The sequence below is a fragment of the Melozone crissalis genome, unplaced genomic scaffold, assembly GCF_028551555.1.
Source record: "Melozone crissalis strain CALT ecotype California unplaced genomic scaffold, PUWL_Pcris_2 ptg000016l_1, whole genome shotgun sequence".
In the NCBI taxonomy this organism is placed as follows: domain Eukaryota; kingdom Metazoa; phylum Chordata; class Aves; order Passeriformes; family Passerellidae; genus Melozone; species Melozone crissalis.
In genome coordinates, this window is record NW_026535794.1 from 35,690,803 (window position 1) to 35,702,544 (window position 11,742).

At 44.3% G+C, this 11,742-nt stretch overlaps 1 protein-coding gene across 1 annotated transcript in view; it reads right to left on the bottom strand.

Annotated features, from left to right (window-relative positions):
* SCRN1 (secernin 1) overlaps positions 1-531 on the bottom strand; it is a 37,699-nt gene extending 37,168 nt beyond the window's left edge. The window contains exon 1 of the mRNA XM_054273833.1: positions 488-531. The gene's annotated coding sequence lies outside the window, so the exon portion shown is untranslated. The remainder of the gene's footprint in view (positions 1-487) is intronic.
* Positions 532-11,742: the final 11,211 nt, after the last annotated feature.

Below are 11,742 nucleotides of genomic sequence, written 5' to 3' on the forward strand. Positions count from 1 at the left end.
GATGGCACCGAGCCCTGCCCGCACCGCCGGCCCGGGGGAGGCGGCGGCGCAGCCCCGGAGCGGGAGGCGCGCAGGGACCGCCAGGTGCGCGGAGCCCCGGGGACACCGCCCCGGCCCCGGAGAGCGGCTCTGCGCCATCCTCCGCGCCAGCCCCGCCGCTCCCGCCGCCATCCCCCACGGCTCCCTCCTGCTCTGCCTCCCTACATCCCTCCTCGCCTCCCTCCATCCCTCCTCGCCTCCCTCTCTCCCTGCTTCCCTCCCTGTCCGCCGCCGCCGCCCGGCGCTGGCGGGGCGAGCCCCGCCGGGAAGGTCGCTGCCCGCGGACCCCGACACTTTCCCCCGCGCCGAGCAGTGACACGCCAGCCCGGCCGCGCCGCGCCGCTCCGCGGAGGAAGGGCACGGGGAGGCGATGGCGAGGCGATGGCGAGGCGATGCCGCCCTGCTCCCGGCCCTGCTCCCGGCACCGCTCCCGGCACCGCTCCCGTACCTGCGCGCCGCTCCCGCCGCTCCCGCTCCGCTCGGCCCCGCGGCGCCCCGGCCCCGCCCCCTGCGCGCGCAGCCGCCGAGTCCCGGGCGCCGCCGGCGGAGGGCGCGGCCCCGAGAGCGCTGCGGCCGCTCCGCACCGGGGATGCTCCGGGTACCGCACAGCCCCGCGCCTTGGGATGGCCCCGGAGCATCCCGCTGCGGTCCTGCCCGCGGAGAGCCAGCCACGTCCGGCATGTCATCCCTCGGCCCGTCTGGAGAGCCGAGAGCGTGCCGAAAGAGAAGGGGCTTTTTTATTCAGGTTTTGTCTCATGGCTAACTTGCGTTCCTCTGTCTCACGCAAAGGTAACTCTAGGAAAAGAACTGGGAGTTTTAAAATATGGCTGCTGCCTCATCAACCAGTCAAACCACTGTATAAGGAGTTCTCCAAACTTTGCCAAGCTGAGGAGATGAGCTCATCAGAAGTATCCCCAAGGAAAGGGTTGCTAAGGATTGGAATGTGCTGCCCAGGGAGGTGATGAAGTCACCGTCCCTGGAAGTGTTCAAGAAACATCTGGGCTGGCATTTAGCGCCCAGGTCTAGTTGACCTTGTTGACAAGGAAGTGATCGGTCAAATGTTGGGCTCGATGATCTTGGAGATCTTTTCCAACCTAATGAATTCTGTGATTCTATGGTTCATGACTGAGGAATTCCCTGCTGCTGCATGTGGAGTGTCACAGTGGGCTCCATCCCCTCCAGCAGCTGAACTTCCAGGGACCTCTCAGCTCTGTGGATGCAGCACCAGCAGCAGGCCCAAAGCAGAGCAGCACCCACTGTCCCTCTGAGGGACCTCCATTCACAGCACAGCATCCCTCAGCCGTGGCATGTGGAGCAGGTGGCCTGCCCTCCCTGCCAAACTTGACCAAATGGAGCTGTCCTCTGTGCTCCATCCTCAGCACACAACCTGTGCCTCCATGCAGAGGTAAAAATAGTTTAACTGCTGAGTACAAGCATGCAGGTCCCTGCATGAATGGTTAAACTGCTAAATATGGTCTGACACATATGGTTACATGGTGCTGGTATAAGGCAGCACCTTTATGCATCTATCTCTGTATTCAAGGAGAAGAGCCTTGCTGCACGTTCCACCAATTCCTGCCTGAAACCAGGCATTTCATGTGCAGAAGGGACTGCCAAGTATGTTGGATGGGAAGAAGGTTAAAAGGAAGGTTAAAAGGAAGCAGGGGAAAAGGTCAGAGAGGCAAGGATGAGCCAGTGGAGATATTAAAGAGTATTACAAACTGGAGTATTTCACCAGGAGAGCAGAAGAAAGCAAGTATATTAGGTTGGTAAAGCCATACCACTTAAATATTGCACTGCCTGTTGGATCTGGTTTAGTAACCTGGCTAAAGAAAAAACAAAAAGCTAGACAGAATCTGCACATTTAAAGAAAATATAGAAGGAAAAATTCTGAAACTCTATGCACCAAAAAGAATTTCCTCTCATCACCACAAAAAGCACCACAGGTCTGTGTCTGTACAGAAATTGTGGATAAGAATTGGACACTGCTGCTGTCAAACTTAAATGCAGACCAAAAGTTGCAGCTTCATTATGTAACTAAGAGAGAAAATAGTTTGCTGCTCCCAGTCTCAGTGAATGTGAAACACTGTGGCATTGCACCTTTCGGGGGCATGTCAGTAGTCTGAATAAGGACTGCTTGGGCTCAGTGCTGTTGATTAAAAAGCTGAGCTGATCATTAGCAACATGGAAGCCCTTCATACTCTAAGGGTTTCCATTATATATTTTAAGCAAGACCTTCATTTTCCTCTGATATCAGTTTTGCTGCCATCAGAATTACATTTCGATGTGTTTTACAACAGAAAAAGACTGTATATGTCCTGCTTAGGACGTATGATTGAAACGTGATCTGAATCACTGAGAAGCTGAGGACTTTATACCAATTTAATTGTAACAAGTTCAGTTGAACATAGCAACCCAAATTCCTTGCTCTGGAGTTACATCAAGGATGAACTGCGTCACAGGCAGCTTGCTTCTTAGAATCAGAAAGGCAGCTGATGAAAAGAGCAGGTGCAATTTGGAAATGGGTTCAGATTATATCCTATAGCACACCACTTATATTACCTATATTATGCTCACTTAGATGACTAAGTCTCCTCTCTAATTACACTGGAGATGATTATGGTTGAGTATAATCTACCTAAGAATTATTAGACTGTCTACAGAGTGATTACATACTGTCAACACAGAAATCCTTGATGCTTCCTTTCTGTGTAAGCTGTCATGAACTGTGCAAAGCAGCAAGGATGAGTGGTTAGAGCACAGTGCTGGGAATCAAGAGAGCCTGGGGTGTATGCTGCTCTGCCATAAGCTTGCTGCTTGGCTCTGGATAAATCTTGTAGCCTCACAGTAATTAAATTACCTCACACAAGAAATGGGGAGAGCATTTACTCAGAGCTGCAACTTTAAAGTCCTTGAATGGAGATTGCTGTGTAAACAGAAAATACAGAATTATAATAATTAGGGCAAAGCCACAATGCCTATCTATTGATTATTTCCTCTTTTAAAACATGACAGCAGAATGTATGGATTTTATAAATGTTTTTTTCTCTTGTGAAAGATTGGTTTCAAATGGGATGCAAAATCAAAGAAGAAGAGCAGGAAGGACACTTCTTTAGAAAAGAGAATTTCAAAGAATCTTTGTTCCATGTTTTATATGTGAAAGAAAGAGAACAAAAGGCAGACACTGAAATATACAGCTTAAGTTACAGTGGGTTTTTTGTTTTCTTTACCCATGTCCTTAGTTGGAGATCAAAAAGCTAGTTCAGCAGAGCTAGTGCCCCAAAATCATCAAGATGCTGCAGCACTAGTCTTTGTTTCATCATTTCCAAAATACTTTCCTCTGCAAGTTCAAGACAGCAGCCATGCAGACATAGAGCAGATGGGACTAGTTTTCTCAATAAACTGTGTTTTGGAGAGAGGTTGACTTAATATAGATGGTAGAAAATACCATCTAAATGTTGAAATCATATTAAGAGGCTTAAAATGATAGATTTTGGTGGAAGGGTAGTACAGCCAAGAAAAGCTTTTTGTTGGTATTAATTTTTGTAATTTCAGGGCAACATCTTAGTTGTGTTCTTTCTGGTGGAATCCTGATTTGCAGTACCTAAAAATCAGATGAACTTGAGTTGTTCAGAAGAAATGCACTTGATTGCTAAATGCAATCTAAGCCTATACCCATGAAAGCATCCCACTAAACTTAAATTATTCCTTTTACAGTGAGTTACAGGAAGAAAAGAGCTCCTTTTATACAGAAGAGTGAGTAACATTGAAAATGCCTATGCGACCCTAGATGATAGTTACATCATAGGCCAGTAAATTCAACTGGTGTCATAGAATGAACCTAAAGAGCAAGAAGTATCAATGGCACTTGAGTGTTTTGGGGTATTTTATATAGACAGAAGACTGGACCAGAGAAATGAGAGTAATTCTCCCACACTAAAGGTAACTTCCACCCATAACAAAGAAAAAGGATGGCAGGTGCTGGATTATGATGTAAAATAAAGATGTCACTTGCAGAGCTCTGTGAATGTTCAAAATGAGAAAGATAGGAGAAATTCTGGCTGCAGCCTCTTCATCCAATTATACCATTGAAGTTTAATCTATGGAAATGGCTGCAGCTGTACATAAAAAGTGACTGTAGGCATAGCAGCAGGCTTAGATGCTGAGCTCTTACTCATGCACCACAGAAGGTGATTCATACCCCCGTTACACAAGTGACAGAGCAGAACACGACTCCTCAGTGTGACAGGGACACAGCGCTGCAAGGACTCCAGGCATGCTGCAGCACTCTCAGTGACCAGAAACCTGTTGGGCACAACAGCACTGGCCCACACAACCAAGCACTGACCCACCAACCAAGCACTGACCCACCAACCAAGCACTGACCCACCAACCAAGCACTGGCCCACCAACCAAGCACTGAGCCACACAACCAAGCACTGGCCCACCAACCAAGCACTGAGCCACACAACCAAGCACTGACCCACCAACCAAGCACTGACCCACCAACCAAGCACTGAGCCACACAACCAAGCACTGAACCACACAACCAAGCACTGAGCCACACAACCAAGCACTGACCCACCAGCCAAGCACTGAACCACACAACCAAGCTGCTCCATTGCCCACTCAAGAAGGTTGCCTACTCCTGAAGTAATGTATCAAAAAAATCATCGGTCTCTTGCTTGGTTTTTATAACTTTTGCTGTTTTCCTTATTTTAATTCACAGAAATCTGGGACAGGGTATTTAGGTTTGTAACTCTGAAGTCTATCACAAGACACATTTATTATTATTGGCTTTTTTATTGTGTTAGAGCACCACTTGTAACAGTGAGGCTAAAGCACTTGACAATAGCTAAAGACTCATAATAATAAATAGTCCAGGCAGATGGATTGTCATCCTGAGAAGGTAAGGCAGTAATGACCATGAAGCAGCAGAAAATACAGATGAAGCAGCAGAAAATACAGAGGCAAGAGCATTACTTTCTTATGCAATGAGCATATTTAATGTTCATCTGTGCTTCATGGTTTTTGATGCTGCCTGTACAGAAATGCTTGTGGCAGGCCAATGAGCTGCAAAAGTCATCTCACTTCCCTCTGCAATAAATGTGCTACAGTAACTATGTTATTAAAATTTTATTAAAATTCAGGCTTAGGGTTTTTTTCTTAGCTTAGCATTGTTCATCAAATTGCAGCAACCTGAACATCAACACATAAACCAAAATACATTCTTGGTGTTACATAGGTGATACAGGATTTCAATAAAGTGACTGCACACCTGCAGCAGTTTCATGTCTTATATTAGTGTGTCATGGCTAAATAATCTGTGTGTGAATTGCTGCAAATTAAATCACAGCACTTGGAGAAAAGATCGGACAGTAACACAAGGGACAGCAAAATCCCCTGTGTAATTTATCAGCCATCTGGTGCAGTGCAAACAGCACTCATTCAGGGGAGGCTCTGGTTAGTAACCACAGCAACAGGTCTGCTGAGTACTCCTAGAAGTTATGGGTCAGCAACCTTTTCTCTCCTCCGTACACATCATTCACTGGGGACTGTGAGCAGTGGCATGTCCTTCCTGGGCTACAGATGTTTTTGCTGAAGCAATTTCCAGTATTCCATTTTTCAGCAGACTTAAAACTCTGAGAGTTTTGTTTTGGCTTTTTGTAATATGTCTTTCAAGGAGTTTTGACTCTAAAACCTCTCTCCATGATGAAGCCATTTTCCTTATTCATGGAAGGGGTAGATAGCTGCAAAATGGGAAGAGATCACTGATAACAGAAATATTTCTAACTAAAATAAGTGCTTTTGGCTCCTGTACTTCCAAAAAGATAGGAAAAATGTGTTTTCTAAAATGTTCACAACTGAGTATATGTCATAAAAGAGTCCATGTTTACATAAATGGCCTTATCCACAAGGTACAACTGGAAGATAATAGTTAATAGATAGGCAAAATTACAAAGCTTACACTGTATTGTAAATTTCATGCTGGTTGCATGTTATGTACATATTTTAACAGAGAAATGTAAATAATAATTACCCAGGAGTTTTTAAACTTTCTCATATTTGCTGTGGATATCAGCCAAGAAAAAGTGGATGGTACGGAGAGATATTCCCCTGCTTATCTTCTCTGCTGTTCCCTGGCAGCCCAAGCCCCTGGTGTTTCCTCCAAGCCTGCCTGTAGCTTTGCTGGTGTGACAGCATGAGCCTGGCTGCTGCCACTCCAGTCTGTCCTGAGGCTCTGGCACATCCCACTGACAGCTGCCTGCTCAGGAAACAAGGTGTGAAGGTCCAAAGCCAGCAGAGGTCTGGCAGATCACCCCTAGAGCCCAACACACACACCCCCAGCACTGTGTGGGTGCAGATTGTGGCTGTTTCAAAAGGTGCCATGGTGAGCTGGGCTTGGCTTGGCTTGGCTTGGCTTGGCTTGGCTTGGCTTGGCTTGGCAGGAGCAGAATGTTGTCCTAAAGGCATGGGAGCATTGGCTGCCTCTGCTCCATACCTGCTCCCACTGCAGTTTGTGCTCTTTTGTCAGCTGCAAGGTGAGCACCACGTGTCTGGGAGCTTGGCTTCAGACTGTTTTGCAGAGGTGGAGCATTGGATTATGTCAGAGTGTGTTGCCGACAGGTAGAAAAATGATAAAAGAAAGGTCTCATAAAATCAGGCCTGCTCTATTAAATCAATAGCACACCTGTCATTTCTTCTAAGTGCAGCTGGCGCTTTGCAAGTTTCCATTGTGAAAACAATCTTGGTATGAATAGTTCTTTACTCTAACAACCTATTCTTGGGTGAAAAATAAGTGCACCTGCATAAACATTAGATCTGTTCCATGAGAACCCACAGAAGAAAAATGTAAACAACCTGAACCTTAGCACATACACACAAATCCCCTTCTGCCCAATAAGTGAAGCAAGAAAACTACCAGGCAATAGATGTTGCACACGAGGTCTTTGAAAAATGTGTAAAATAAGTTATGTGAATACAGATTCAGCTTTTCCTGCATGAAGAAAATGGAACCTCACATGATTTATTCTGGTAAGAGGGCACTGCACAGCATGATGTCCAAGTGAAGCCCAGGTTTTAACCCAGCTGCTGGTAGTGACAGCAGCAGTACAGACATGATGGCACATCATAAGGGCTGAGATACTGGATGCAAAGGTAATTTCTCACCTTCTGTAAAAATGAAGGACACCAGTCTTGTCTCTCTTAAGTATTGTGGTCAGGGCTGCTAAGAGTGAAATCCAGCAGGTCATGATTTTCTTTCAACTACAATTAGTCCATACCCAGAGATGGACACAAGTTCAGCAAAACCATTTTGTATTGCATTTGTGGAATGAAAACCTGTTCTCTAAAGAGATATCCCAGCAGATTAGAGAGACCAGAGATAAACTCTGCGATTTACTCCCAGAGAGAGAGCAGCCCAAACACACACACAAAAAATAGGTATTATCTAGTTCACTACTCAGGGAAAGTGTCAGAAGAGGAAACATAACTGCTTTAAAGAAATTGCAATGGCAAAAACATGAAAGAGGACAGGATTGATTTAATGCTTCCAGTCTGAATCCCAGATGAGGAATCAATTATCCTGCATCATTTAATCTCCTTATGCAGGTCATGACACAAGCTAGAAATTAGAAGCATCATGTCTAAAATGAAGAGCAGCATCTTAATGGTAGTTAGCATCAGCCTCAGATTTTTTACAGGAAAACATAGGTAGGATTTGGGGAGCTCTGAAGAGTTGGCTCCACTGGATTTCTGCAGTCAGACCTTGATATTTAAAAGTGGATTTGTCCTTGTTAACCTAATGGAGAAGCAAAGCAGGAAAAGGAAAGGAAAAGGAAAAGGAAAAGGAAAAGGAAAAGGAAAAGGAAAAGGAAAAGGAAAAGGAAAAAGAAAAGGAAAAGGAAAAGGAAAAAGGAAAAGGAAAAGGGAAGGGAAGGAATACGTTATCCCTTTGGAGAAACTCAAGCCTACAAGGAACATGACCTTCAGAAAATTTGCAAAAAATTATTTATCTGCCAAGTTGCAAACTATCCTCTGTCATGGCAACTTTCTCAGATAAACCAAGCTCCTACTTTTTTTACTCTATTCAACAGAAATATCACATGTTCTCTGAGCAGGTACAATCCCTAGCTAAACCAACCTTTTTTTGGAACAAAAATTCCCAGGAGGAAGAAATGTGATGCAGTAGGAGCCTCCATCTGAATCCCCTCCAGGCTGGAAGAGATGATAACCAAGTTCTTGTCCCTATACAGCCTCCCACTGAGATTGTCAATTATATTTCTTGTGTGAAGCTGTTGACATAATCAAGCACAGGCATGAAAACAGGAGCAGTATAACTAAAGAAAGATCTTTATTTTGTCAGAGAGTTGTTTTTCCTATGAACCAGGAGAAAACTAGGACACAGAATGTAAGCATTATGATTAACTTTCAAGAGAAGCTAAAATTATCCAGGATTATACAAATATAAGCAGTTTTGATCTATTTCCTGTTACCAAAAACAATTCAGCACTGAAGACAAATTAAGGGGTTTGGGGTAGTGTGTTTTAGGCTCTGTTTTGGGGGGTTTTGCAAAAACTTTATGATGAGGCCAATGTATTTTCAAGAAGTAAACTCAACATACCACTCTGAAAACTCTTTAACAAACCTTGGAAGTATGAATTTAAATTTTGCCTTAAATTCCATATGAGAACTGTCCAAAGCAGCTCTAATCAAAGTCAAAACAGGAACTAGCCTTATTACTTGCAGTCCCTACAACAGTGGCTGCCAGTGCTCTTCCTTCCAACTAACCAGATGCCAAAGGATCCAGGAAAGAAAATCTTTTTGCATTTCTCACATCCCTCTACATAATCCCACTCTCTCTGACATTTTCCCTGCTTTGTATCTTTTCTCAGAATGTCCCAAAGCAGTGAGCTTTCCCAGTCCTGGTGGTGCTCACCTGCATCTGAAACTAGATGTCTGGATCAAGGGATAGAACATCTTGTATCTAACAGCATAAAGGATGGGATGTGGAGAACACCTACAACAAAGGTAATTTAAGGGCCAAGCTGTACAACCTATTTTTTACACCCAAGTACTCAGGAAACCAACTATGCATCACTGTCATTCAAGATATCATGAAGAAGAAATTGTGGCAGCAATTTGTTCAATATGTGCTTAACACTGCAGTTTTATGACTCTGTAACATATTGTGCTCGCCATAATACCAAAACACACTCTATGCCTGGGATGTTCCTGGCAGCACAAGGACATGTTCTACAGAGGGATCTGGACAGGCTAGATCAATGGGCTGGGTCCAGCTGAATGAGGTTCAGCCCCCAAGTGCTGGGTCACATCATGCCCAGGCAGTGCTACAGGCTGGGGCAGAGTGCCTGGAAAGCTGCCCAGCAGAAAAGGACCTGGGGATGCTGGTTTACAGCAGCTGAACATGAGCCAGTGGGTGCCTTTTTGGCCAAAAAAGCCACTGGCATCCTGGCCTGTATCAGGAGTACTGTGGCCAGCAGGACAAGGGCAGTGATTGTACCCCTGCACCCAGCCCTGGTGAGGCTGCAGCTCAAACCCTGGGCTCAGTTTTGGGCCTCGCACCAGAAGACACTGAAGTGCTGGAGTGCATCCAGAAAAGAGAATTAAGCTGCTCAAGGGTCTGGAGCACAAGTCTGATGAGGAGAGGCTGAGGGAGTTGGGAGTGTTTAGCCCAGAGAAAAGGAGGCTGAGGGGGGAAAGCCTTTTCACTCTCTATACCTGCCTGACAAGAGGTTGTAGTGAGGTGAGGATAGGGCTTTTCTCCCAAGTTACAAGGCACAGGAGAAAAGGAAACATCCTCAAGTTGTACCAGGGGAGGTTTAGTTTGGATTTTAGGAAAAATCTCTTCATGTAAAGGGTTGTCAAGCATTAGGAGAGGTCACCCAGGAATGTGGTGTAGGAACCACTGAAACACCTGCAGGTATTTAAAAGACATTTAGCTGGGGCACTTGGACATTATTGAGTGGTGGACTTGGCAGCGCTGGGTTAACAGTTGGATTGGATGGTCTTAAGGGTCTTTTCCAACAAAAATGATTCTATAATTCTATGACATAAGTTACTGAAAAGATTTAAGATCAAATAGTGATTCATTCTCTTTGCCTTGTCAGTTTATCTCAAAAAAGAAAACTCTAAAAAACATTTCAGACTAAAGCACCATTTCTGAAGCTTTGCCAAAAGCTTTCTTTTGTCACTGCATTGCTTATCAAGAATTTTCAAATAAAATGCACTCTGAAGGCTGCTCCTGTACCTACAGAAGGCAGCAACTCCCACTGTAATTGTTAGGTACTGACTGTGAATGACAGGCTGCAGTTCTAAAAAACATCACCATATATTTTCCAAAATAACCACAAACCAACAAGAAATGTTTGAAGAAGGCTATAGGATGCAGAAGGAAAGTGCTCTGTTTTGAACCCTCTCCACCTTTCCAAGTGCCATGTTTTACAGATATGCAGTGAGGGTTTGTTTCTTCAGGGCAGATACACCTCACACTTCACACACAAGCCACCAAAATGTTCCTGAGTGCCACTGAAGTTCCAATACTCCTCCCCACTTCAGGGGACAGGCAGCTGCCTGCCTCTGGTGTCCTGCAGATTGCTGGCTGGCTCCTGCTGGCACTGCAGCAGTTTGTTCTGTGGATTAACAAGCAAATGCAATTGAGGTTAAAACAGGCAGTGCTATTTCTACCTAAGAAAGCCTTTCATCTTCACAGGAGGACTTTTAATGGTAGCAAATGATAATCAAGTTGAAGTGACTTCTCAAATCTGCTGCTGAATCTGCACTTAAAAAAAAAAAACAAACATTTTCAGTTCAATTTCAGAATTTAACACAGCTCTCAAAAAAAATTGCTAAGAAAAAACATACTTTCATTTGGCATAAACCTATACACAACACCAAATAAGGCATCTTGGTCTTGCAGCTTTAACACTCTGCTGACATTAATAAATAACTGTATGTTCACTGAAAGTTATTTTTATGAAATGCTTTAAAAATCCAAGCAGAAGATTATATCTGTACATTTCACAGCAGTCACTGACTATAAACTCCTATTTAATACAAAAGAAACACTGGCCCTTACTGGAGTCACATACTGGCACCCCATTACTTAATCTTAACTCTAGCCATGATATTTTCTGAAAAATCCTTTCCTTAGGATTTTTTCTCCTGGGAAGCTGAGTGGCCTCAGGAACAAAATGTAAACAATGATTATCTGCTGCTGTGGAATGCAACAGGTGGATCTGTGATTGGCTTCATGTGGTTGTTTCTAATTAATGGCCAATCACAGTCAGCTGTCTGGACTGTCTTGGTCAGTCACAAGCCTTTGTTATCATTCCTTTTCTATTCTTAGCTAGCTTTCTGATAAAATCCTTTCTTCTATCATTTTAGTATAGTTTTAATACAATATATATCATAAAATAATAAATCAAGCCTTCTGAAACATGGAGTCAACATTCTTGTCTCTTCCCTCATCCTGGGACCCCTACAAACACCGTCACACTTTTAATATATTAGGTCAGTAACATGAGCAAATTTTATTCCATTCTTTTATGCTTTCCTTCCCCAGCCAGATGTTTTGAGAACATTGTAAACACTGCAAACAATGATCTAAAATGCTCTCACACCCAATGAAAGCCTCAGTTCTGCTCTTCCCAGCAGCACACACACACTTTCCCCTTCAGTTGG